Raw genomic sequence first — 20,254 nt, forward strand, 5'->3', positions numbered from 1 at the left:
TAAACATTTGCTCTGAACACACTTATAGGAAGATAAGCAAAATAATAGGAAACATCTCCGTAAGCAGTTGCCAATCTAAATTTTTCCCTCTCTAGGAGCATCTAGCTGTGTGGGCAGGAGGGAGGAAAAGTGAGTTTACTATCAGGCTTTTGAAACCTGTAGATGAATGCAGATAATAAATCTGCATTAATGGATGAGGACTTGTAGCTCTATTCAAAAGGACATCTGCAGGAGGTGGAGGACTTATTCTGGGCTGCAAGAAAAAAAAAATGCTTGATGGTTGTAGTTGTGAGAGAGAGAGCTGGTTTAGTTTATGAAGGTGAGTTATCATGTTTCTCCAAAGGATGCCTGCCAGAGCTGCATAAGCAGGAACAGAAGGTGTCTCCTTTGGGTTGTGGACACCATGGGACATACAGCTGTGCAACTCACTGCTTTTGCATCAGGGGGTTGCAGGACCATTGCGATGTCCTGATGGTTGCTGCTGGGCTTCTTGTTGGGATTTGAGGAATTAAAAAAAAGTCATGAGGGAAATAAAAACCCCTTTCGACAGTGTAGGAAAATAGACCCCAAAGGTCCTCTGAAAGCATATGCAGATTACATGTGAAGAGCACAGGCACAGCTTTAGAACATATTACCTTTTTGAGTCTCCTAAAGTGTACAATGATGCCCAACTAATGCATTAGTAAGCAGTGAGGCTTGTTTTCTCCTAAACAAGCCCATTTCCCAAGCATTAACTAAGTGCACTGCTGCTTTTTCCTCTTCCTTGTATCTCCCCACCCAAGCCCCTTTCAGAGCCAAGTACATCACAGTCCCCACCCCTTTGTCAACAAACCCTGCCTCCTATTCTGTCTCAAACCCTGTCCCAAAATCAGACAACAGACCTAAAAAGTACAGAGCAGAGGTGTCTGCTCAGAGATGCGTCTCTCAGAGGACCTCGGTGCAGCATCCATGAGTATGCTGCACTGCTGGCCTTTAGCACAACCCCCAGACTTTAATTTCACTCCTGTTTCTACAGCAGTCTCAGAGCTGTTCATCTGTGTTAGGATCTAACAGGATACAGTACAGTTTTGCTTGCTGTTCACCACTTCCCATTTGACTCAGCTACCATCCTCTGTTGTGGTTTGGTTGGGGTTTTTTTTTTGTGTTTTGTTGTGGTTTTGGTTTTTTTTTTTTTAATAACAGCTCAATTTTGCAAAGCTCAACAGTGAAATTGCAACCAAACATAGTTCACATAAGGGGAGAATTACCTCACAGGCATTAAGAGAGAGCAAAAGCTTGCATCAGCTTTTGCATGGGCACAGCAGCTGACATATGGCACAATGCAACAAGCAACCAAACTCAGAGCTATTTGGCAGTGACCTACACATCTGCTGGAGTAGGAACCAAGGCCTTAGGGCACAGTTCAAACTGTTGAATGAGAAAAAGCAACTTCCCTATTCTTTCTTATGATGCATCCATCTGCGGCGCAGCTAATATTGGGAGTGGGTCCATATATATTATAACACCCTATGTTATAAAACAGAGCTCTAAAATTACACTGGGGTTCTCTACCAAATGCTGGATTAAATTTACTTCAAGTGAAAAAGTTTTATTTCATTAATATTTCCCCCTAACTACTAGACTAAATTTCATTCTGGGGTCCCACAAAGTCAAACCCAAACACTTTTGTTCTACATTTCTATCAAGAAATGTTGTTTGAACAAAACCTTCCCCCTGAGCAATGCCAGACTGATACAATGGGTTTGGGAACTGGGGAGTAGAAAGACAAATTTTAGTTGTAAAGGAATGAGGATTAGGATTTAGCAATGGCTTGGAGGTGGAGGGTTAAAGATAGAGGGAAAATCAAGGTAATGCATCTGGTGAGCATGGAAGAAGGAATATGATTAAGGAATATGTTCTTTGCCACAGTGAATTTAAGTGACTGGCAGTGGTATCTGGAAAGGCAGACTCTAGGGAGGCAGGCAGAGGTGGGAAAGTAATTTGAAATGCATTGCCATAGAGATCTGAGATCCACTGATGCAGAGATAAGATGAAGTGGATGGGAGAGAAAGGCTGTTGTGGTACCAGTGGAAAGCTAGAGGTAAGGACTGTCACAGGAGAAGAGTGGAGAGGAGGATTGACATATGGTGGAAAAAGGCTGAGGGAGGACAGAGATTTGAGAAGGAAAATGTACCTGCCAGTATTAAACGTGGTAAAGAAGTTCAAGGATGAAATAACCTAAATAGGCTGACTTCAGAGCGCGTCTACATAAAGGGAGGTACTTGGTGTCTGACTTGTATCGTCAGGAGACATAATTCAGTCACAAGCTTTCCATCACAAAAGGGATGAAACTGTCTGTTTTGCAATTATCACTTATGACTGAACAACAAGCAATACCTCCCTCCCATACTGAAAGAAGCTGCAAGAAGTAGTCAGGGTGTTCTCTGAAACTGTAGTCCTCTTTCTTGTGCAATTCAGAGTTGACTGGCTTCTTCTGGATGGTGGTTTGGTTTTTTTGGGGTTTGTATTTTTATTTTTTTTTCCTTTCTCGTTATTTGGAAAAAAAGTCTGCTGACTTTGGCAGCATGACTTGAGCAGGTTCCTCTTTACTCTGAAGGTCTTGCACTACTTCCCTGAGACACTGTCATGATTTAACCCCAGCCAGCAACTAAGCACCATGCAGCTACTTGCTCAGTCCCCCTGCTCCCAATGAGATGGGGAGGACAATCAAAAAAAGTAAAACTTTTGGGTTGAGATAAGAACAGTTTAATGACTAAAATAAAATAATGTCAATAATAGTAATAGTAATGAAAATTAGTATAGCAAAAAGAGGGAGAGAAAGAAAACTCAAGAAAAGACAAGGGATACACAATGCAATTCTCACCACTCGCTGACCAATGCCCAGACAGTCCCTGAGCAGTGATCTGCCCCTCCTGGCCAACTCCCCCCTGGTTTATATACTGAGCATGATGTTCTACGGTATGGAATATCCCTTTGGCTAATTTGGGTCAGCCATCCTGGCTGTGTGCCCTCCCAGCTTCTTGTGCACCTGCTCACTGGCAGAGCATGGGAAACTGGAAAATCCTTAATTTAGGAGAAGGGCTACTTAGCAACAACTAAAACATCGGTGTGTTATCAACATTATTCTCTAATCCAAAACACAGCACTGTGACAGTTCCTAGGAAGAAAATTAACTCCATCCCAGCTGAAACCAGGACAGACACAAACCCGATTCACAGTGGGAACTGCATACTAATGCAAACCATGATGAGAGAGTGGCTGAGAGCTCTCTTGGGATGGGATGGTAATGACACAAGTGCATGAAGCTGCTGGGAACTTCACAGGCTAAGTCCTAGAAGCAGAGTGAGGTAAGAGGGGGTTGCTACTTCCAATAGAGTGAAGTCACTTGAAAGATGCAGAAATTTCCAAAATTGGGAACAATGGGTTCCTGGAGGTGAACGATTCATAGCAGACAGAAAGAATTCAAGAAGAAGAGAGTAATTTCCTTTGGGAGGTATTTTCAGTGAAATTGGCCCAACTTCATAAAACCCAGGAAGCTATGTTTTTTCCTGCAACAAATCTCTGTCACACCAAATCAGTCAGACCTAAGACCAAGTAAAAAGTTATACTGCTAGGAGAAATATCCTGCGTCAGGAAGCCAGCTTACTTTTAGGCCCTAAAGGACAGGAAAAAAAAAAAAATCCATTAGTTTTTTGGGCTAGTTCAGGAAGACCCAAGTCAGCTTTCAGGAATTTCTGGCTAAAAGCCCTGCTATGTGGAAGTCAGCAGGAAGAAAAGAAAACAAAGAGTCTGCTATCCGATGAAAAGAGAAAAGAAAACCCAGAGGACTAACAAGTAGAGCCCACTGGTCATCATGTAAATCCCAACTCTGAAATATGAAAGTTCACAGTCACTTCAGAATGTCATGCAGAAAATCCCTAGATTAATCCAAGGAAGAAGGGCACCCTCATCATCTCTGTCTCACACACACATGCATGCACAAGCATGAACACTAATACAGGTTTGTATATATACACACTTGCTTCTCGGGATCAAACCAGGTACAAATGGTAGCAAGCCTTCAATTCCTCAATGCAGAAGGGTGACCACGTGTAATGCTGAGCTACAGCACCCTTCAGTGAAGTGCTGGTCAGACAGCAAAATGTTATGAGTAACATAGTCTACTGCAGAGGGCCTTAGGGAGGAACCCACTGAGCGGGAGTGCAGAGCCACTGCTTTTATCAATAATACCAAACACTCAAGGAGGACAGAGTGTTTCCCTGTCCTTCTCAGAGATGTATGAAGGTGAGCAACCATCAGTACCATTTTACAGAGGTGGCCATGCTCACAAATGTTGTCACATAGGCAATCATTGTTATGTCTGGACATAAGAGGCAAGTCTAATTCACTAGGTGGTGTGTTTTTCACATACCTTGGGCTTTCCCTCATGAGTGTAAAAACAAGCAAGGTGCAGAGTCCTCAACACCACTCCAATGTTCTTAGTGATTACAAGAAGGGGGTACATATTTTCATTTAATTATGATCTGTTTCCTTCAATGATGCTGGGACACTGGGTAAGCCTGCTGTGCTCACCACCTTCCCCAAAACAAACAATTGAGAGACTCTAGAAAAGCAACAATGAGAGTGTCGTATTGAAAGCAATGGTATCCCATATTACAAATACACAATTTTCTAGTAATTACATATATTACATAATACAAATCACTTCTGCATTGGGTAAAGAAAGCTATTCCTGTTATCAAGTGTAGAAGTCTGATTTGATTTTTTACAACACAATGCTCTCCAGAGGGAGCAAATTCAGTTTGGCTTTCTACAGAATACAATTACAGGCTTCAAGCAAAAGAGTCTGATGAAGGATTCAACAGTATGTCTTTGTAAATTATAGTCTGGGGTTTGCATTTTTCTCCCTTTTTGATGGGGTGAGGGGTAAGAGGCAATTGCATGGAATGGAACTTGAAGAAAACATTTCAGTAAAAAAATGCAATTCAAGAAAAAGTTCCATATGATTCAGAGAGTAGGTACGTGCAGAGCTGAACAGTGGCAGGGAAAAAAGGGGGGAGAATTAGGGAATTGCGAGAGAATGAGGGAATGACCTATCTATTTTTTGTGGGCTCCAGTTAGTACGGTACAATGCACTCTGGAGATGAGAGTGCATGCATCTGTTTCTCAATAACTATATTTGATTCTATAGCTGATAGGAAAGAAACAGATGCAGCCACTAAGAGGCTGGGCCACCACACCGGCTGACACAATTTACAATATTAATATATCTATATAGAGAAGTCTGCTCATTCAGCATAATCATCCCTTTCTTGATTAGTTCAGTCACTATCCAGGTTTTTCTCACCGTTTTTGTTTCTTTTAATTGTGCTCACCCTTCTCTGTTCCAGCCTGACCTGGCTATGTTTGGAGAACAAACTCCTCTCAATCTTTTTTACATTTATACTGTGAAGCCTAACAAGCATCTTCATTAAAAGTCTAAGACATCATTAAGGTATTGTTTCTCAGATTGTCAGTTGTAATGGTGAACACAGAATGCATATTGCATTACTTGTTTTTTCATTTGATTTCCCTACAGCAAGCAGGAGAGGATAGGGTAGCAAGCAAAGCAATAAACAAGAGACAAGAGCTTTTTTTTTTTTTTTTTCCTTTCATAGCTGGATGGTCTTCAGACACCTGCTTCATGTATCTAGTGATGTGTGTTCCCTCCAGCCTCCTAATACCTGATAGTCTAGAAATGATACCCACATCATCCAAACAGTCTATTTTATTCTCTAACCATAAATTATCATTTCAGCAGATGTGACCCTCAGTTAGATATGTCTCAACCTTTATACTGTACATCCTCAGCCTTTATCAATGGTATTCTAAAGGGCAGGCATATTCAATTTAATAGTCTTTTTACTTTTCCCTTCATTTTTCTGTCTTTTGTGACTTAAACAATCAATCTCTCTTTTCTCCCATTTTTTTACTAGAGAACTTCTACTTATATTCTTGCTCCTGCCTTGTCTCCTTTGTCTCTAACAACCTGTAAGCAAATAGCTTTTTCTGTGTTGACACAGCTCTTTCCCTTCTGATGGCAGACCAGAGGCATTAGTGTAATTTAGCTCTGCCCTGGAGCCAGGGGAAGAGGGTTGTCGCCTCCAGGATAATGACTTGGAAACAGATGAAGTGCTCAGACGAACTGGCCCTGCTGCTCTTGCGCTGGTGCTTCAGGATGCCTCCCCTCAAAAGTTCTGAAGATGCCTCATCCTCAAAACGACTGTCAAATTTGGGTGTCCATCATCTGGTTAGGATGATGCTGTAGGATGATAGGTTATGATGTAGGTTAGGATGACTTCTCCAGCATGGCAATAACACCTCTCCCCCTTCCTTGGACACGCACATATTTAATTTCTCTCATAAATGCCCCTGTGTGCAGGGAATTGTCGCTGCTAATCGTGAGAAGTGGGATCCCAAAGCTATCCCTCAATTTAAAGTCCATCAAGATACAAGTGATAGAGGCCAGCTGAGGTCCTTGCAGCTTGCTGGAAATGTGACTAAGCTCACCTCTGAGTCCACCTCCCCTCTCCTCTCCGGCCTTATGCACGAAATGGTACACAGAGAGACTACCTGAGGCTCTGAAATGCTGAATGGTTCTTCCCGCGCTGGTCACCTTCACTCTGCGTCACAGCAGCACTGACTGATGGAGAGGTTTTTCCTTTCTAAGCGCATACTGAAGACGCTGTTCAGATGGGGCATTAACAAATATGATTTCTCCTTCTCCCTCTCCCTCTTTTGTTTGTACTTTCTCTCCTTAACAAAAAAGGGTCATTTCTTGCAGCCTCTGCAGTCAGTAGGGATTTTATTGTGGAGCTCATCGGTCTCAACATAGCTTATAAATACAAAATGCCAGCACAGATCTGTCAAGTCTCTTCCTTGCTGCATGACACTTACCTCTCTGTTCCCTCCCCACCAGTCCCCTGCCTTTTCCACTCTCCTGTGTCTTCAGGCTAGCAAGTCACTCACTGCCAGTGCAATGCCAAAGCACATCTCCAGGCATGGCTTCCCTCTGCATCAGCTTTGTCCTCTGTCACCCTGCCTCTCCTTCCACCCCTTGCACTGGGAACATTAGGAGGGGGTCATACCACCCAGCACCTGCTGGTGGAAGCAGGAAGGGGGAGCACATCATCCCAGAGGACTCATCAAGCTACAATTCACCCTCTGGGTATCAAATGATACGTCAGGCTTCCTGTGACTTAAATCTACATCAATACCCACAGTGACAAACCAGGGCAAGGACTGGTGTTGTTAATAAAGATGCCTCCTAGTCCCAGGGATTATAGTCTGTAGGGCAAAAGAAGAGGCCTGTGTTACCCCAACATGGGCCAGGATTCCCCATGCGTTCTGCGCCAGGGAGTCATCAGACATCAAAGCAAAGCTTGTCAAGCACTGGGTCTTCAAGAACACTAATAGCTTTGTGGTGCTTCAGAGGAGGGTGCTTCATCAGAAACTCTTGTATGGCTCCATAATACATTAAACAACTTTATTTCTATTTGTGGACAATGGTTATTTCCAGGAGGGAGTGCAACTTGGATGAAAATGTGGAAATTCCTTTCCTCCACCAGCCTTTGCTCTGCTGATTCATGTCACCGACTGCAGAGTGGGATGCAGGGTTGTGAAGAGGACGAATGACCCCTTGCTTGGCTGCTGTGCAACTGCACAGCCTGTCTCTGGCTGCTCATACCTGGGATCAAGCAGCTGTGAGAAGAATCTGACCATACATGCACAAGTGTGGCAAGAGGCAGTGGGCAATCAAGGTGCCTAAAGCTTTCTCAGTTCACCCCCTTCTACTACTTTCCCTTCTTCTCTTCCCCAGGTAAAGCTACACTTGATTTATGCCAAACTAGCAAAGAAAAATATGTGAAAAAGCATAGAAGTCAAAGTGCAAAAACACAGGCAGGTTTTACTGAGAGAGTACTCCTGGTTCTTTAGAAACTGCTAGTTTATGTCAAAACTCTCTCTCACTGCCCACCTTGCTGGATCAAATTTCACAAAGTTTCATTTTATTTCCCAACTATTTTTTTTTCCCTGCAAGCCGGTCTTGCTGAGGTCCTGTGACTTGCACAGCAAGTACTTCTTTTAAATAGCTGATCATGGCCACTCCAAGCCCATGTGGGATCCTCTATCAAATCAATGTACTGGAAATCTGGAAAGAGCCAACAGTTACCATGTGTGGTCGCCTCTGACTCACTCCTGTGCTATGCTGTTTTATGCAGAAAAAGTAATGTGTGTGACAAGGAAAGGGAATGTCAGATAACATAGAAATGGTTACACAGCAGGTGGGAAAACTCTCTTCTGCTGCTGAGGATATATACAACATGGAGAGGTCATTCACTTCTGAAGGAGACAAGTGCAGCTGGTTGAACAATCGGAGTACATCTTGGGAAACTTCGAAGAAGTCCCATGTTTCATTCATCTCAGACCCTTAGCAAGCCTAAACTAAAGATGTTAAATACCTTAAAAACTAGGACTAAGCTACCTCCAAAACCACATTTCTACCACGTTGTCCCTAAGGCAAGACATTGCTAAGAATAGATTTCACATGGTGAAAATTAAGTTCCACTTCTCTGCCCCACTCCCTTTCAGTTCAGACTCTTCTTCCCAGGGGATGCAAACAGCTCCTCTTCCTCCAGGAACATCTGAACTCAGAGAGATCTCTTGCCTCACCACAGTCTTTGGGTATGTATCCCACCCTCACCAACTTCAAAACCTTCTGCTTGCAACTGCCAATATGAGCAGGTCTTTGTGTTTAGGTCTAACAAATGTATATTTTTCTGTAAAAGTAAAGAAAAGTAGCTACTACTTGCTAAAGCTGTGACTCTGCAAATAAATTCATGTAGCTACATCTGTCTGGATTCCCAAACCATCCCTAAAATGATGACCTAAAAAACTGAATGCAAAAGTTGCCAAGATCAGAGAAAGAACACTTCTCTTATTCTTATTTGGACCTCCATGTATACATCAGTAGAAGATTAGCTTATACATTGTACATCGTTTCAGTTCTTTTACAGAAAAAAGAACTTTTAAAATATTTTCTTAACTGTTAAAGGGGATTTCTTTTTATAGTGCAGATAATTTAAGTATTGAAGATGTAGTGATCTATTTGATACAGAAAGAATAAAAGATTTGAAGAATTTTAAATTAAAAAATATAACCCAAACCCTATCTGAACTGACTACTGTACACTTTGAAATTTAAGGCTGATACTTTATCCGTATTCCTACAAAGTCTTCCAGTTAATAACTGTGCATTTTTATATCATTTAAATTAGTTACTGTCATTCTCTCATATTGTTCTAAGAATATAAGAGAAACTTATGAAAGAAGGGGGATTAAAAATTATGAAAATAAGACATAGAGGTGAAGTTTGTTTCTGAGTCCATATAGAGCTAAGGCATGCAAAATTTTGTCAGTTTATAGTGCACTGTATTTATTCCTATTTCAATAACAGTAAAAAAGTGATTTGATGAAAAAGATGAATTTTCCTACAGCTTCTTTCTATCTTTCTATGTAGCCTAATCACTTTTTTTTTTTTTTTTTTTTTTTTTTTTTTTTTTTTCCGTATGTAATATAAAAGGGATTTGGACTGTACAGAAATGTAGTGAGAGACAAAGTACCAGAGTTTGATATCTGCAGAGCCATCAGGTACCTGTTATAGTCATCAACTCAACAAATCACTTGAATGTGCCTATTCTTAGCACTGGCTGAAGCCCTATGGGTCTTAAGCACATGCTTAACATTTTGCTGCATTAAACCTTGGACTAAGTAGTAATGACTGTATTTTAATTTGGTTTGTTGCTGCTACCGTTGATAAATGTACTTGTCATTGCCTCCAGTAACAGTGTGTTGCACTGTGGCCTTAAAAATTACTCCACAAGCAGAAATCCCACTGAAGTATATGCTCCTGAAATGGAGCTAAATAAATATATCCTACTTCTTGCTAGCTTCTTCAGTGACATTGCTCGTTTGCATTTTTAGCTGCAATTGTCCCAACTTCTTCCCACACCTTGTCCCTACAACCCTCCACAGCACACACATCCTTGGGATGTTGTGGGGGTCCCAAGAGCAGTCTAGAACATTACAAGATGGTAGTTGTGCTCACGAGGCTGGAGCACAACAGTGGCCACCAAAGGAAAGGCAGGAACATGAGATTGAGGCCGAATGAAGGAAAGAGTAGCTGGGAGGAGAGAAACAGTCTGGGAAACAGTTGTATAAAGTACCCACAGAACCAGTAATACAAGCTTAGCCTGCCAAGCCACAAAGTGCAAGAGGATTTGACAAGTAGAATGCATAAAACCAGACTTGAAGGCAGGTCATCATGTGGAACAAGAAGAAAGCTCTTCAGAGATGTTGTATTTCCTAAATTTGATCTCTCTCATCCATACATTCACACACCAGACTTATTATGGATCTTCAGATAGAGGTGGCTTCAGGCCTTTCTCTGTGCCAGCATTTTTCAAGCTGCCAGGTCAAGTGTGCACCCCCCTGCTCTCCCCCTCCTTTTTCTCCCCACTCCCTGTTTCAGCTGGGGCTGCATCCGCTTCCGAAGGAAGGAGGCATATTTCGAATCTCCAGGAAACAGGAGACTATCATTGCTCTGGTTCTCTCCAAAATTCAGATAATTGATTAATGAACTTTTCCTCTCTGCTTATTTGCAGCAGCAGGAGGAGATGGAAGTAATTACGACACTGAAGGCTCAGTACTGTGTGGTTACAACAACCCAAAAGCTACAAAGAGGAATGAACATGCCAAGAGGTTTTTAAGAGTTTGTCAAACTGCAGGAATGCAAGGGGTATCAGCAACAAGTCCCTGCAAGCTGTGCTGTTTGCTGTCCTCTCATTTCCACACCACACCTGACAGTGCAGAAGCCACAGTAATGCATGCCCCAGATAAATCCTGCTCTTGCAGCCAAGCCCACCTGTAAACAGAGACATTTGCATATTGGCACATACCTGATCAAGTCCACTGCAGCACACGCCTTATCTATTTGTTACTCACCTCATAGAAAAGGTTGGAAGAAGGGAAATTACTTTCAAGCGCACTGTTTGCAATGTCAAGCTCACAGTGAGTTCATCTGCATAAAAGCAAGCTCAATTACCTTTGGGGAAGGGACTTCAGAGGATAATTCTGGATCCACATTTTTTCCTAATGATCTCAAGTCATTGTTTTACATATACGTGAGTGCCTCTTATCAAACTTTTCTCCCTTCCCTCTTCTTTACATAGAAAACAACGCCCTGCACACATACAAAGTCATATTCCCTAAAGAGCCTGCAATTTATAGATCTCACATCTTCAAGGGGTGGCAAACAAACTCTCTGATAGCCACAGAAATCCACTGACATGACAGAAATTGGGGTTTAACTCTGTGCCTCAGTGAAGATGGGTACTCAAGCCCAAGTGGGGTACCCAGAGGCCCAGCTCTCCAACATCCAGGAAAAAACATCCACCATCCTTATTTCCAGAGGGTGCTGTAACTTCAGTTTGCGTGATCTGAAATCTCTGGCACTAAGGGGATTGAATCAAGCCTTAGCTTGTGGGTGCACTCAATTCATTCAGTAATCAATCACCCTAAAACATTCCAAGCAAAAAGAAAGGTGTAATTTGTAACTAAGACCAGAAGAAAAGGAAACAAAATCAATATTAGAATATAACCAAGTATGGGCAAGAGTTTCCAGCGCAGGATTACCAGCAGGATAAATACAGACACTTAGAAAACAATTACAAGGAAAGCTAAATCATCCTGGGATGATATATGCCAACAGGACTGCTGTACATGGGGGCAAAAGCCAAATACAAGCAACAAGAAATGAAACAGGAGAGAATGGGAACCATTTTTGGTTTGTTTTAAAACTACCTTCCCCAAATTTTAAAATGTCTATAAAACCATATAAAATGTATACAAAACCACTAAAAAGTACAAAATAACCATTACATTTTTATTCAAAGCACTGTCATAGTTTTACAATTCCTCCTTGCAGCTTTAGAAATGTGGATCTTTCCAAAGGAAGTGGTTGCCAAACCTGTTGCTTGAGACAAAGAAACACTCTGTTCAGTAGGTTACTTACTTTCCTACCAGGTGAGTTAATCTTTGCAATTTTTATGTATGAAGAACAGCTGAAAATCTGTGATTCTTTCTTTTTGGTATGTGTTATTTTTCTCATTTCAATTAATTATCTAGAAGCACAATCAACTTAGCAGGGTGCCTTCAAAAATTCCTTCACTGCAGTGCTATACCACCGAGCAGAGAGTTTAACTAGATGATTTTATTAGGGAGCCAATTAACACTCAGATCCCAAAAAAAGCAGCTAATCCATCTTTTTATTTCACTCCTCTGAGCAAACTCTACATTGTGAGTCTTCAGTCAAATGCCTGTTATACATTGTGGATCTCTGACCAGAAAAGCCTTTTGAAGATATGTAATCCTGGTTTTGAAGAAATATTATTTGTCTGTTCATGGGAAAGCAGCCATCTCTTGTTCTACTCCTTACCAATAGGTAGGGAACAAATGAGAGAAGATGAATTAGAGCGCCACTTCAAATAAGTGACTGTGAGCAATGACACTTGAAGTGGGAATGGGGATTGGTTTGCTTCTTATTACAGGAGATACAGCCTGAGCTATTCTGGTCAAAAAACAGGACAGGAGAGATGAAGGAAAGGGAGGGTGTTTCAGAGGAAAATGCTGCCTTCAAAAAAAATGACAACATCTCTGTATAAAATCAGAAAATTTTGTGGGGTGCAATTTTTAGTAATAACACACCATTTACTGCCATAAGCTGGTGCTGAACTTCTTTTCTGCTTCCTTAAGTTCACATTTTCTGGGCAAAACTAGGTAGAATGGAAAAATTTTGATACAGGTTTTATGCCTTACATCTGTATAATTCCTCTCTGACCTAATGTGTCTATACAGGGATTGCACTAAGAGGGTATTAGGTGGCAGAGAATTAAGTTTCCAAGGAGCAGAAATAGAAAAAAAAATCAATTTAGTGGAGACTGAAATAGAGAAATGGAAGCAAGGAATGCTATGAAGGCACACATCTACCATGAAGGCACAACAAAGGGGCTGTGCTACCAATATTAGTTTGGCCTGGAGTACTGAATGACCTTGCAGTTTAGCCTCCCAACAGTTTGAAGAGGGGCTGACTCTGTCTTCTCCCGCTTCTGTCTTATCCTACTCTGTAGCTTTATAGTATCACCTACGTTCAAAACCAGAGGATGCCCACACACTTGTATTTCAATCCCATCTCTCCAGATATACTGTCTCCCTCTCTGCAGTGACCTTCAACTTTCTTCCTGTAAGGACTTTGGTGCTGCACTGATATTTGCCCGTGCTGCTGTGGGACTACAAAACTCAAAGGTCTGAAAGGTATTAACAAGGGCAGGAAGGAAACAAGAAATGAAAGAAATGTATTTAAACACAGAGATGCATAAAAGAGTTGAGAAAATAGGTTGGCTTTTACAAAATATCATATAGTAAAGCACCTATGTCAATAAATTAAGAGGAAGGATGGACTCAATAATAGCTCTGAAAAGCCAGATATTCAATTTCTGCTTTGGGAGACAGACTGCAGGAAAAAGTCTTGCACAGACACAAAAATAGCTGAAAGGTCTGAAAAACACTTTCCAAACTCTCCGACAAGGTGACAAATTGCTGATAAATGGTCTCTAGCTCTAAAATGGTGCTCTCCAAATTTGGAGTCCCCAAAATGCTAATGAAGGGGAAGGGGGATATCAAAGTCTAAGTCCAGAATTCTCTCTTCAACTTTAGAAGAAAAGTCCCATGAAGCCAGGCTTTGACTTCAAAGAACAGCTCTTTATCAGCAACCACAAGATACACGCAACTAACCCGACCGGTTAATTGGCACTCTGTGAAGCCAGTTAGCCAGGATGAATTGTAAATAGAAAGAGATGGGCATGACCAGAAGACACATTGTCCCAATCCAATAAAAACACACTTGCAGGAAGAAACTCATCCCTTGCTGCCTAATGCCAGAGGCCCAGGTGTTAGCTTAGATAAGACCCTTTCAGGCAGTTCATTTCTTCACCCTCCAAAAGCTGTCCCATCTTTCCTTGGGATTTGGCCTTGTTTTTCTGTAGGTCTAAATTTTGGGGTTATTATGAAAGAAAAAACAGCGAAGTTAAGCCTACTTTGTTTTTTCTGGGAAAGATTTGTGTAGCCTGAAGCAGACACAAAGCAACTAGCAGTATCGATGCCTGACCAGAGAGATCAGGAGCAATGGTTTGAGCCCCAGTTCTTGGTACAGAGCTGGTGCAGAGCAGAGGAAAAAAAAGCCAAAATGCTAGTTATCTAACTGCAAAGCACTGAGGTGAAGTAGCAGAGGACTGGGAAAACTAGGGCACAGTAGGTTTAGGCATCGACCTTACCTGGCTCCTGCTGCAAGGGGGAAAGTGGGAGACAGGCTTATGGCAATTCTCAGTTGCTGGAGGTCTCAGCATCTTCTGAAGCCAGCCTTTGGCAGCCTCTTCTCCCTGCTCCCACCTCATGATTTACTTTCTGACAGTATCATGAGAATTACTGCTATCCCCTTCCCTAGCTTATGTTAGCTGTATTTGCATGTTATTTACTTATGACCTTCAGAAGATACCTGCTTTTTGTAGCCTAGCTGTGTAAAGACTGACAGCAACCTTCATCAGAGGATAATTTCCAAATGAGGAAAGTATTCATGTGGGACTGTCAGAACCACTGAATTGATTTGTGCCTGCACCACAGTTCAGATTTCAACCCATTTTTCTTGAAGACAAACTAGACTGATCTATCCTCAGGGGCCTTGCCCTCCACTCCTTACAAGCCTCAAAACCCAGAAATAAATGATGTATGTTCATTTAGTACACCCATATCATGTGAGGGCAATTGATTCAATTACATTATAGCTACTGGAAACAAAGCAGCCATATGGTGAGCTTTCTACCCTGAAGTAAAGGATGCTGCACTGCCACAGCTCTGAACTGGCAGTTAGCTCCCGGCATGGATGCTGCCCCCTGAACAGGCTTCCTGGGGGGAGAGATTTCCCTCAGCCATGGGCGAAATCAGAGTTCAGGGCTGGTTAAGATAAGCATCTAAACCTTAAAATACTTCTCTGAAGCTTTATCTGAACTATCCAGATCTCCCCAGCCTGCAAAGCTGCAATGAAAATTTTGTAAGAAAAGGCTTTGTCTGTGCAAGCGTGTATGTGTGTGCAGACACATATGTACACACTTTATTACCTCTTAATGCTGGAAGAACAAGAAATAGATTGAGAAGAAAAGCAGTAACTGTGCTCTGTTTTGCTTCATATGCCATGCACAGTGTTGGCTCTAAAGACATACAAAATTCAATCATGAGCCAAATCTAGTCTTAAATCGATATAGTTCTGCCAGCTTCAATGGAGCAATTGCAGAGATATACTCCAGCGCTGCTCTAAACCCACCCATTTTCACACCTACTCTGCTTTCCAGCAGGCTCTCTAGGCTGCCATCCGGAGCTGGAAAATGCAAAAGTTCACAGATATCTATGAAATCTGCATATGAAGTAGGGTGGGGAAGTTCATCATGGTTTTTGAAACCTAAAAAAAAAAAAAAAAGACAGAAAAAATATTCCCTTTTCCTTATAAAGGGAAGACTTAGTTAAAGAAGTTTTGTTCTGACAATTTCAGCATTTAGCCAGAACCACCTTACTAGGCTCAGATTTTCTACTTCTGCGCAAAACCCACTGTGGTCCAGCAAAGGCCCACTATAAACAGTAGCTCTGGGAATAGGTATGAGTTGCTACTAATGAATTAAAAATGTGACAACAGCTTTGGAATTTTTGTGGTTTGCCTGCAAATCAGTCTGACCATGAAAAGCCTGCTAGTTTTACCTCAACTAAGTAGAGAAGTTAACCTCAGAACAGGCAATATTTACTTGTACTTCCCAATACTTAAGACAGGAAATGCCTTAAATGTTACAAATACTGACGTTATAAAACTGTAAATGTTTGCCTGTCAGAGGCACCTGACAAGTTTTTACAACCCTCAGCGGCATGCAGGCAGAGTCACCCCAGCACTCGGGTTTTCCCTCTCCTTTCTACCCATTTTATCGAGGGCTTCATGGAAAACGGATGGTTTTGTGCATTTCAGTTTCAAGGCTATTGTCCTACCAGCACTTGTAGAAAGGTGATTTGGGTTTCACCTAATCCTTTCATGATCTCTTTTTATTGATAGGAAGGTAAATCTCTCAGTTTACCTTTTGGTTTTTTAACTGGCTAAAGAGAGGCTCAAGGCCTCAAGAATGTTCCTCAAATCTTTTAGAAAGAGAAACTCAGCAGGTAACTTTTGGGAAGATTGATTTAAATTACTTCTTTTTACAGAATGATATAAAACCATGGAGTATGGAATATGCCAGGACTCGGTGCTGCATTAGTCTTTTAATACCATTTTTTTCCATGACACCTTAAAAATTTGGCAGTCTTCTTGCCTGGTGTTTCATTGTGAGCTTACCAACTTGGGTACGTCCATGCTCATTCTTGCATAGGCCTCTTGGAAGTGAAATTAAAACCTGCAGCCAGGCCTCTCAGCTTGGCTGCACCAGCCGCGACACCCAGGGCAGGGGCAGCATTGCAGCTGCACCAGCAGAGCCGTGCCCCGAGGGGAGAGCAGGGTGTCCCCGCTGCCCACCCTGGGGCAGGGCACCTCACCCGCTGCACACCAGGACATGTGGCCAGGGTGGATTCAAGAGGGAGCAGACGGTCCCTGCTAGGGGTCAGAAGCGGTGACAAATGTCCCCACCTGGGAAACGTAAAACAACAGGTAATGAATTGCCACATGTAAACATTGGATGGAAAGGTGGGCTTCGCCTACCTTGTCAAGGCTGTACTGACGTTAGGATGATGCTTAGCTGGTTTTGCATACTAACACGTTGTCCATATGCTCTACATACGACCGTATGCTCATATAAGCCTTATTCTCATGTGGTTTATACTGGTGTAATCTCACTGGTAACAGTAAAGCTGTCTAAATGCTAAGTCCGAGTTCAAGGAATGAAAAGTTGTCTGTAGATTTCCTGATTCACCCTACTATACAAAGGAGAATCGCACGATAGGAGTTTGTATGATTGCCTACTGGAGCACCTCTGGAATGCATCCTTCTGCCACAGGTGAAACTCATTTAAGGGAATTAAATCAGCACAGTCTTCCCTAACTTAAACAAAACCAACAACCTAGTATGTAGCTCCTGCCAAGAGGCTGCTGTAGAAGTGAGGAAGGCAATTTCCAGGCTTCTTTTTCACCTGTGAGCCGTTACTAGTGCAGTCACGTACTGTCTTTGTGGCTGGTGTTGCACCCGGTAGCAGGGGCTGGGGTGTCAAGGGAGGCTCTGCCAACCTCTCCCTCTGGGATCTCATGTGATTATTCAGTCAGCTGCTGGCTGCTGGAGCCCGCGCCACCACCTCAGTGCTGCAGCTGGGAGGTGTGCTGGCCAGGCACCCTTCCCCTGGCTGGCTGGGCACCCTTCAGCTCAGGCGCTGTGATTGCTTCTTGCTGCTACAGTATAGGTCTGGGGACACCCGAGAGAAGGGAGTCATGGCACTGGTATGGTTTCTGCTTGGGGTGGCCCCCGTGCTGCCCCAAAGACGAAGATGCTATGGAAAGGAACCTGTATCAGCCCAATGGTCCTCAGGGAAACAGCCATTTCTCAGAAAGGACTCAGGTAGCAGCCAAAATAATAATGTTGTTTAGGTGTGCTAATGACCCTGCCCCTGCCAGCTCTGTCCTGAATACGTTTAGCTCACTACCTTCCAGAAACGGTGCAATAACACTTGAGCACCGGGAGCCTTATTAAATATCTGCAGCCCAGCTGAGCACATTCTAGCTGAGTTTTTATTACAAACCACTATATGTCCTTGTCATTAAACAGGCTGCTAATTCATTATTTTGGACATTAACAGAATGCAGAAAGTATCTTAAAATAACATCTTAATTTATATTTTTAACATCTTGGCACCTCTAATTTTTATTTTATAAGCTCCATTAATGCTTAATGTCTGCTGCTGCATGGCAGCCCAGTTACACTGACAGCTATTGTTGCAAGTCTTTAATCTTTGATCCATCCAATTGGTCAAACAATGAATTTTGTACAATTTCCTTGAATCCAAAATATTCCTACTTTTACTGATCCTTCTGTGATAAGAGTAGATTTTTAATAATGTTCCACGTGAAGCATAAACCAACGTATTTATTTAAATGTATCAAAGTTTTCTCCAGAATTTGAGAGGGCTTCTGTCTTCTCTCGGGATCTCAGTATTTCACACGTGTGAATGCAAGGGTAGCAAAATAATAATTTGTAACATGACCAAATTATTTGTCAATTGATAATATACTTGGAGTTTGGACACAAAAAAGAAAAATAAACACAAACCTCCAAAGAAATAAGAATAACCTGGTTAGAGGGAAAAGGGAGAATAATCTATTCTAACCCTTCATCAGTTATATTACTCCACTTCTCAAAAACATGTTACTTATGATTTATACACACATCATATTTTCCTGTGTTTCAGGATTTTTGAAAAATGGACACCCTCTTTAAGGTCTAAGATACAATCACCATATAGCAGGCTCACAATCTTTTCATAACTTAACAAAAATATATAGAATATTGTCAATAACTGCATACATATTGGACATTTCTTAAGCTTTAAAAATGCTATCAAAGTGGTTCTAAAACCAACTTTAATTGGGAAACAGACTATAAATATTCTTAATGAGTTAAGCTGAGCTGAACCTGAATATTGTTTTTGAGTTTGTGAGTTTTCTCTCTTTTCCACAGCCTCTTGTTCCTTAATATAACAGGAGCTGTTAGCATTGAGTATCCTCTGTCTTATATTTATGTGGCGTTCATTAGGATTCACTCCCAGGTCTCCAGAAATGTAAAAGGGAAGGAGCTTCAGGAAATGCCATGTGTAGCATGACAAAAGCTAGAAAGGCATATTCCCTAACAACTATCCTCTGTGCTCAGGCAGCCCACAGTCCCACTGGTGAACTTTCATTAAACACTACACTCCTTAAGTCTGCAAGGCAGCAGGACAGTTTCCTTAGCCGCCAAGGAATTTTCTACCAAAACAAACCAAGGATCCATATATTATAGTATCTTTCTTTTATACCGGTTAATGTTCAATACTTCAGAGGAACCTGTAAGCCACGATCTTGATTTAACAAAATAACATCTGCTCTGCTTTAAATGTGCTTAAGACCCCTGGCTTCAGCCTTCATTAAAAGAAAAACATAACTTCAGTAGCACCTAAAACGTAGGTTTAACACGTCAAATCCAGGTTACTTGAACATATTTTTGCCTTGCATGCAAAATGTTTCAAGAGGACTGAACCCTGTGCCTAAAGCTAAGTAGGAATTTAAGTGCTTCCTTGGCCAGGGATAAATAAGACCACATAATTGAGTGCACTGGTCAATCGGGTTATGTTGATATGACGAAGGGAAAGCCTGCCAAGAACTGATTTTGGGCCCCAGGGCCAGAGAGTTGCCCTTTCTGTGGCAGGTTTGTCTTGGAAACAAATACTTGGAATAGTTCAAATGGAAGCCAGGGGCTGAGCTGGCTCGCAAAGCAAGCGGGGACAATGAGAGCCCAGGCTCTCCATCCCTACACACTTTTATTTAGCAGTACAGACGTACCCTCAGGATCCTACACCCCAGTTCTCATTCCAAATTTCTTTTCAGGTAGCTCCACAGATTTCACTTCTATTATTCCTGCTTGCACAAGTGCACACTCCTTAAAGGCCCTTATAATTTTCTTACATGTGCAATCCTAAATCCCAGGGAAAGAGTTGGGGTTTTTTTCAGGCAAGGATGCTAATGTTATGAGGTAGACATATTCGTATATCCTGGGAATGTAAGGCTTCTTTGCAGTACTGATGATGTGTCCATTTCTATTAACCTGCCTCTTCCATCAGTACCTGGGACTGGTCCATTCCACTATACTTATGTTCTGGAAATGGCAGTTGTATACTTTGATCTGTTGTCAGATAATGAAAACAGACTTAAGAAAAACTTTCCTTGGGAACAAGAGTGAATCAGAGTTGTAACTGGACCTTCATAACAATATATTTAGAAACTTCTCATTACCTCACTGGTTTTATCAACCCAGTTTGCCACAAGGGCCAATTACTATCTGAAATAGCACAGACTTTGTATACCATTTTGAATCTCTGTAAATAGTTCCTCCGCTAAAGATT

The sequence above is a fragment of the Athene cunicularia genome, assembly GCF_003259725.1.
Source record: "Athene cunicularia isolate RWA chromosome 1 unlocalized genomic scaffold, athCun1 chr1_part1, whole genome shotgun sequence".
Lineage (NCBI taxonomy): Eukaryota > Metazoa > Chordata > Aves > Strigiformes > Strigidae > Athene > Athene cunicularia.